Source organism: Myotis daubentonii, chromosome 5 (assembly GCF_963259705.1).
Source record: "Myotis daubentonii chromosome 5, mMyoDau2.1, whole genome shotgun sequence".
Taxonomy (NCBI): Eukaryota; Metazoa; Chordata; class Mammalia; order Chiroptera; family Vespertilionidae; genus Myotis; species Myotis daubentonii.
Genome location: NC_081844.1, coordinates 11,909,186 through 11,916,748, shown reverse-complemented (window position 1 = coordinate 11,916,748; position 7,563 = coordinate 11,909,186). Strand labels below are relative to the sequence as shown.

Below are 7,563 nucleotides of genomic sequence, written 5' to 3'. Positions count from 1 at the left end.
ATATGGTGTGTCAAATGTGATAGGTGCTATGGAGAAGAATAAAGTGGGGTAAGGGAATAGGATGTCCCAGAATAGAGGACTAGAGGGTTGTTATTTTCCATAAGAGGGTTATGAAAGGGCTTTGTGCAGGTGTGCAGAGGATGTGAACTAGCCAACCGTGCATTAGGAATGCGGCTTCCAGGGGGACAGGGCAGTAAGTGCCTGGAGTGTGCTTAGAGTAGATGGAGAAGAGTGAGCAAGGAGAAGAGTGAAAAGAAATGAAATCAGAAAGGTGGTGGGAGCCCGATCATGTGGGGCCCTGAATCTGTCTGCCTTTAAGTTTCCACAGAACTCAAGTAGTTGCCTTTTCTGTTTTGGCCAATATGGTATTTTTATTTGTGGGAGACTGGTTTATTAGAAGCTTACTCCTCTATACTGAAAGTAGAATTCTCTAGATTTATATTTTTAACATGTAAATTGAATCAGTTGCTTAAAACACTTAGACTATTTTTTTCTGTTTTATTATTTTTAAAAAATCAAAACCTTTCACCATGACTAACACAGGGCCTTTCTTATCATCCTAAGCTTGTCTTGGCTACCTTCTCCCCATGCCTCCCTACACTCCAGTAAACCTGGTCACCTGTCACTTCCATGAATCCTCCAAGCTTACCTTCCCTCAGGGCTATTGATACAAAAGGTTTCCCTTTCTGGTTTTGCTTCTTACCCTACAGGTCTTAACTCAAATGTCCTCTTATCAGGTGGCTGATAGGGACACTTACCTAGTACTTACAACAATTCACAATTACTTAATTCATTGGGTGTTTTTGCTTAGTTTGTGTTGGTTTTTTCCTTTTAAACTCTACACTTTATGTGGGCAGGATCTACTTGCTAGCGTTATCTCTAAGGGTCTGCAACATAACAGATACTCCAAATATTTGCTAAATCGATCATTGAGGGCTAGATGAATTCAGTATCCTATCTTGTTGTCTAAAATAAATGAACTTTCTGTAGGTTTCCTGGTAAAGTAGAGGAGTGAGAGAGTTCTCAGCCCTCATCTTTCTTCACATAATTGTACCATTCAATTTAGTTGATCATTGTTCTTTCTAGACTTAAAAAACTCTTTTAGCCCTGGCTGGTGTGGATCAGTTAGTTGGAGTTTTGTCCAGTGCAACAGGACAGGTTTTGGGTTCGATCCCTGATCAGGGCACATGTGAGAGGCAACCAATCAATATTTCACTCTCACATCAATGTCTCTCTCTCTCCCCCTCTCCCTCTCTTCCTCTCTCCTTCTCTCCCTCTCCATTCATCTCTCTTTAAAATCAATAAAAGTATGTCCTTGGGTGAATATTTTTAAAATGTTATTAAAAAAAAACTTTTTTAAAACATAATTTTATCAATAGTCCTATAACAGATCAAATCTGCTCTTTCCTTATCACCAATAATTTGCATAATTTGGTTCACTTTATACTAATTGTGTAAGAAATATACAATGTTCATAAGTAAATTATTAATAGCTAAGTTACTTTTGGATTGGGAATGGAATGTATGTTAACATGTAAATCAAAATGTAATTACTTATTACTGCATTAAAAATTAACAAAAGCCCTAGCTGGTTTGGCTCAGTGGATAAAGTGTTGGACTGCTAAATGAAAGGTCCCAGATTTGATTCCAGTCAAGGACACACGCCTGAGTTGGGGGCTCCATCCCCAGTGTGGGGTGTGCAGGAGGCAGCCGATTAATGATTCTCTCTCATTATTGATGTTTTTATCTCTCTCTCCTTCGCCCTTTCTCTCTGAAATAAATAAAAATATGTGTTTTTTTAAATTAACAAAAATTGTTTTCTTGACAATGGATTACAGAAACGACTCTTATTTTTATATTTTTACATGATGAGACAAAAGAGGGTTTTAAGCTTCTGTGTCCAACCTATTTTTTAAAATAACATAGTTATTTTAGTTATATAGTAATATATAGTGTTACTAGAGGGGGCGTCCCTCAGTCTGGCTTGTGCCCTCTCCACAGTCTGGGTCCCCTCGGGGGATGTCCACCTGTTGGCTTAGGCCCGCTTCCCTGGGGATCAGGCCTAAGCTGGCAGTCAGACACTCCTCTGGCAGCCCAGGAGCCCTCGGGGGATGTCTACTTGCCAGCGGGGAGCAGGCCTAAGCTGCAGTCGGACATCCTTAGTGCTGCTGAGGAGGTGGGAGAGGCTCCGCCGCCACCACTGTGATGGCAGCCGTCAGCCTGGCTTGTGGCTGAGCAGAGCTCCCCCTGTGGAAGCACACTGACCACCAGGGGGCATCTCCTGCATTGAGTGTCTGCCCCCTGGTGGTCAGTGTGTGTCATAGTGACCAGTCATTCTCAGTCATTCTGCTATTAGGATTAATTTGTATATTACCCTTTTATTATTTAGGTTAGAGGCCTGGTGCACGGGTGGGGGTCCCGCTGGGGTGCCTGGCCAGCCTGGGTGAGGGGCTGAGGGCTGTTTTCAGGCTGGTCGTACCCGCTTCAGGGTGGGGGGTCCCCACTGGGGTGCCTGGCCAGCCTGGGTGAGGGGCTAAGGCAGGGGTGGGCAAACTTTTTGACTCAAGGGCCACAATGGGTTCTTAAACTGGACTGGAGGGCCAGAACAAAAGCATGGGTGGAGTGTTTGTGTGAATATAAATTCAAAGTAAACATCATTACATAAAAGGGTACAGTCTTTTTTTTTTTTTTTTCGTTTTATTCATTTCAAACGGGCCGGATCTGGCCCGCGGCCCATAGTTTGCCCATAGCTGGGCTAAGGGCTGTTTTCGGGCTGGCCACTCCCACAGGCTGGAAGCAGGTATCTGGGATTTATTTATCTTCTATAATTGAAATTTTGTAGCCTTGAGCAGAGCTCAGGGTCTGGCCAAAGCAGGTGGGAAGCTTGACTTCCTCCATCACTGGGGGCAACACGAGCCTCCTGCTCGCTCCAGCTCTGTGGCCGCACCATCTTTGTGATGGAGTGAGGGTTAATTTGCATATTACTCTTTTATTAGATAGGATTTTTATATCCAACAAATGCGTAGTCAATTTAAATATATTTATTATTATATTTTCTATTTTTATTTTTTAAAATAGTTCATAAATATTTATCTGCTGTATAAGATCAATGTATATTGAGATCTGCTGCAAAATTAACTTATAATTTATATGTCACATTCCTGGTGAAGATCAATTTGAGATAAGGTTGCAGAATTGTTATCATTTTTATTCTTCTAACTTGAATTTTGACAATAACCTCTACATGCTTTCTTCAACAAATGTACCATCATGGATGCAAAGGAAAAAGGACTACCACTAAAAGGAATTCAAAACCATCATTGCTAGTGGGACTCAAATGAGTAATAAACTAAGTGAGACATGAGCTTGTTCACTTTGAAATTTATCAGCCATAGCACACCTGTTCACTGGATATGAAGGGCGAAGTTAGCAAATTGTCCTTTTTAAGAGGGAAAATATTTTAAATCATTGATTTATTTATTGGTTAGTTTTGGATTTTTTTTATTCTATTAATCAACTGATAAAAATTAGGAAGGAACAGGTGTCATTGTGTATGACATGAACCTTCTGGAACCCCTCCATTTAATCCCCAAGTATTCTCTAGCCAACTGCTGGGTGGAGTCACCAGCATTGAAGAGAGGCCAGTGAAGGGAGTTAAGTGGGGAACACGTTTAATCAGATTTTCCTTTTAGAAAAGTCACTCTGGATTGGACAATGATGCCACTGAAGGCAGGGAAACAATTGGGAGCTATTACAACAGTCCCTCCAAGTAAAGGTTAGTGAGCAAGGATTTGAAGGGATGAAGTCAAGAGATTTTTAGGAGGTGGAGACAACAGCACATGGTGATAAAGTTGGAGGAAAGCAGGAGGGAAGGTTAGGAGGGGAAGGGAATGCATAGTTCAAAGTGTCTTGGATCAGAAATTCAGAAGAGAGCAGGCTTGCAGGGGGAAGATGAGTTTTCTTGGAACATGTTGAGTTTCAGTTGCCTGTAGGATTTATACATGAACTGGTGCATGGCACTGGCAGTTAGAAATTTTAGTAAGAGCTTTAAAGGATGGAATTGTCCAGGCTGAAGACATATATTTGGGGATTTTGAGGTCATAGTGTTTTAAAAACATAATTTGGAACTGTGCTGTCAGAATGACTAGAAGGGGTGCTACTGGCATTTAAAGTTAAGGGGAAGGAAAGGAGGATACTAGACTTTTCCCCCAGTTTTATATATATATATATTATTGATTTCGGAGAGAAAGAGAAAGAGAAAGAGAGGTTGAGAGAGAGAGAGACATAGAAGCATCAATGATGAGAGAGAATCACTGATTGACTGTCTTCTACATGCCCACACTGGGGATTGAGCCTGCAACCTGGGCATATGTCTTTTTTTTTAATATATTTTATTAATTTTTTACAGAGAGGAAGGGAGAGAGATAGTTAGAAACATCGATGGGAGAGAAACATCGATCAGCTGCCTCCCGCACATCTCCCACTGGGGATGTGCCCGCAACCCAGGTACATGCCCTTGACCGGAATCGAACCTGGGACCCCTCAGTCCGCAGGCCAACGCTCTATCCACTGAGCCAAACCGGTTTCGGCATATGTCTTGACCAGGAATCGAACCAGGACCTCCTGGTTCATAGGTCAATGCTCAACCACTGAGCAACACTGGATGGGCTAGACTATCTTATAAAGCAAAAGATGAGGTATTAAACATCTAAATAGCAATTAGGACTCTCTTGAAAAACTTTGGTGGAGGAAACCATAAACCTGTGTAGAAACATACAGAACTCTATCTACCTACCTATTTTTTTTTTCTTTAAGGTGTACACTTTATTGTACTGGTTTCAAGTCAGTGTACAAGTAATCCCTGGCTGCCTGCACACCTCAACCCACTCCCAGGGCTACCTAAAGCCTTCATACATCTCAAGGTGGGGACAAAAACAGGGCCCATAATGGCTGACAACTCAAAATAAAACAAAACAAAAAGAGCAAGTATTAAGGTGAAGATTAAAAATTTGTATTATATAATTTACATAAAAGCAATGCTAATACTCTCCCTGGTATGAACTTGGGCAAGGACTGGCCTTTCTTAGGGAGAAATGGGTAGCTTTGGGGCAGGTAAGGGACTTCTTTAACAATGCAATTCATGATATTTGAATTTTAAAAAGAAAAATGTACAACCAAAGTTGTTGGCCACATTGTAGGACTTTGGGGATACTCACTCCAACAGACTGCTGTCACCTTCACTGGAGGCCATCACAAAGCCAGTGGTACGGCCAGAGGTGTACAGGAACAGCACGGCCGGGATGACCTGTTAAAGGTCTCAATCATGATCTGGGTTATCTTCTTATGGTTGACCATGGAATTCAGGGAGCCTCGGTGAGCAAGCTGAGGTGCTTCTCAAGGGCCACACACAGCTCATTGTAAAAAGTGTGATGCCAGACCTTCTCCATGTTATTCCAGTTGGTGATGGTGCCATGCTCAGTGGGGTACTTACTCTGGGCCTCATTGCCCACATAGGAGTCCTTCTGGCCCATGACCACCATCACACCCTGGTGCTGGAGGTGCCCTCCATGGAAGTAATGATAGCCCTGGGAGTATTGTCATCTGAGAAGCCAGGTTTGCACATGTCTGAGCTGTTGTTGACCATGGTGCAGCAATATTGTCACCCAAGTGAGCTGGAGTTGGTGTAGACCAGCGAAGGCAGAGAAGCGATGAAGTCGAAGGGCCTGTGCAAGAAGATTGGTCATGATCTTGCTCTATCTATCTTTCTATCTACCTGTCTATGTCTATTTATTACCTGTCTGTCTAGCAATGCTTTAAGTAAGGGAAACTGCCAATTAAAATTTTGCAACTACATGTGTATCCATAGGTAATAACAGCGAGTCATCTGGGGACACATTCTTTAGACTGGTAAATGTCAATAGGCTTGTTTTTTGTAACTTTATAAATACATGGCAAGGCGTTTTTCTCTCTGAGGAAGGTGTTAGAGGACCCTCTGCTTTTGCCTTTCTCTCTTGGATTTGGCAAATTCTCTTTCTCCCCAAACTGCTTGATATGCAGAAACCTGGATGAGGGTTGGGGTGGGGGTATCATCAAATATTTTGCATAAGAGACTCAGTAGGAGAAAAGGGCATGAAATTCTCCTAACCTCTTCTCAGGTTCAAAGTTAGATCCATCAGTTGGTAAAACTTGAGAGACACTGATCAAAACTCCAGGGCAGCAAAGGGAAAGAAAATTCCTAAATAAAATTACTTTGGGTCTGGAAATAGTTGTTACCAGTGGGCTGGCCCTTTTTCTGGAGCTAAAAGAGGTTAGTTCCAGGGCTCTAAGGTGGCAGTACTAGTTCTCTACCTGCCACACTGAGAAAATGTGAGTGGAAGTAGCCAGCAAATTAAATAAATCTAAAACTCCAGGAGTAGGCCCAGGCATTAATATTATTAAAACTCTCAAACCATTTAATGGGAGAAAATATTTGGCAAGTCATATACCCGATTAGGGACTTGTATCTAGAACATGTTAAAGATTTTTTGCAATTTTTATAATACAATAATAAAAAGACAAATAACTAAATTGAAAAATGGGCAAATGACCTGAATAGACATTTCTGCAAAGAAGCTAAGCATGTGGTTAATAAGCACACAAAAAAAGATATGCTCAATATCATTAGCCACCAGCTTCCTAACCATAATGAGAAACTTCCCATTCACTAGGGCAACTAGAATCAACAAGTCAGATAATAACAAGTGTCCGGATATGGAGAAATCAGAACTCTTATACAGTAGTTCCTCTTTACCCATGGGGGATAGCTTTGAGAATGGCAAGATCAGTATGGTCCAGAGTAGGTAGAAGTGATATGAACTAGTGGCGCCTTGAAGAAATTCTGTGCTTCTCTGAGTTGACAAGAGAGAGGAGGTAATCCAATGGAGAGAAAAGCATGAACAGAGACACAGGTCTGGGGATTTGCATGAGGAAGTAGGTGGAGTGACAGGAGAAAACAATCTAACTGCAACAGATTGCATGCTGGGAAACAGGAAGAAACAAGATAGGTAGATATAGCTAGCACCTTAGAAATTAGCATGAAGGACTTAGACTTCATGCAATATTAATAGGAAACCAGGGTCTTAAGCTGAGCATTTATCAGATGAAAATGGCATTTTAGGAAAAGTTGTTTATTTGTTCAATGGCTCCCATATAATTAGTCACCTAAACAATCATAATTAAATATATTTCACTGACGTATAGTAATGAAAACTAATTCAGTAATAACTAAAAATTGATTTTGTTCTGCTCATTATGTGCTGATAAAATTAAGAAGCAAACTCTCTAGGCTTTATGTGAATTTCAGAAGTATATTCTCATTCTTTTATACAGCAAACAGAGACAATGATTTCAGGAAATAATAATATAATAATGTAATCATATGGTCTTAAGAACTGATGTAAGAATCATTTTTTATTCGATTTTTATATTCTTTCAATATTCTACCAGTCTTTGAATATACTTGTGCTCTGGGAATATTTCTCTTTTATTTATTTTTTATTTGTAGCCCAACTTTGTAAGGAAATG

At 40.9% G+C, this 7,563-nt stretch overlaps 1 pseudogene; it reads right to left on the bottom strand.

Annotated features, from left to right (window-relative positions):
- Positions 1-5,212: 5,212 nt before the first annotated feature.
- Positions 5,213-5,644, bottom strand: LOC132234475 (actin-like; annotated as a pseudogene).
- Positions 5,645-7,563: the final 1,919 nt, after the last annotated feature.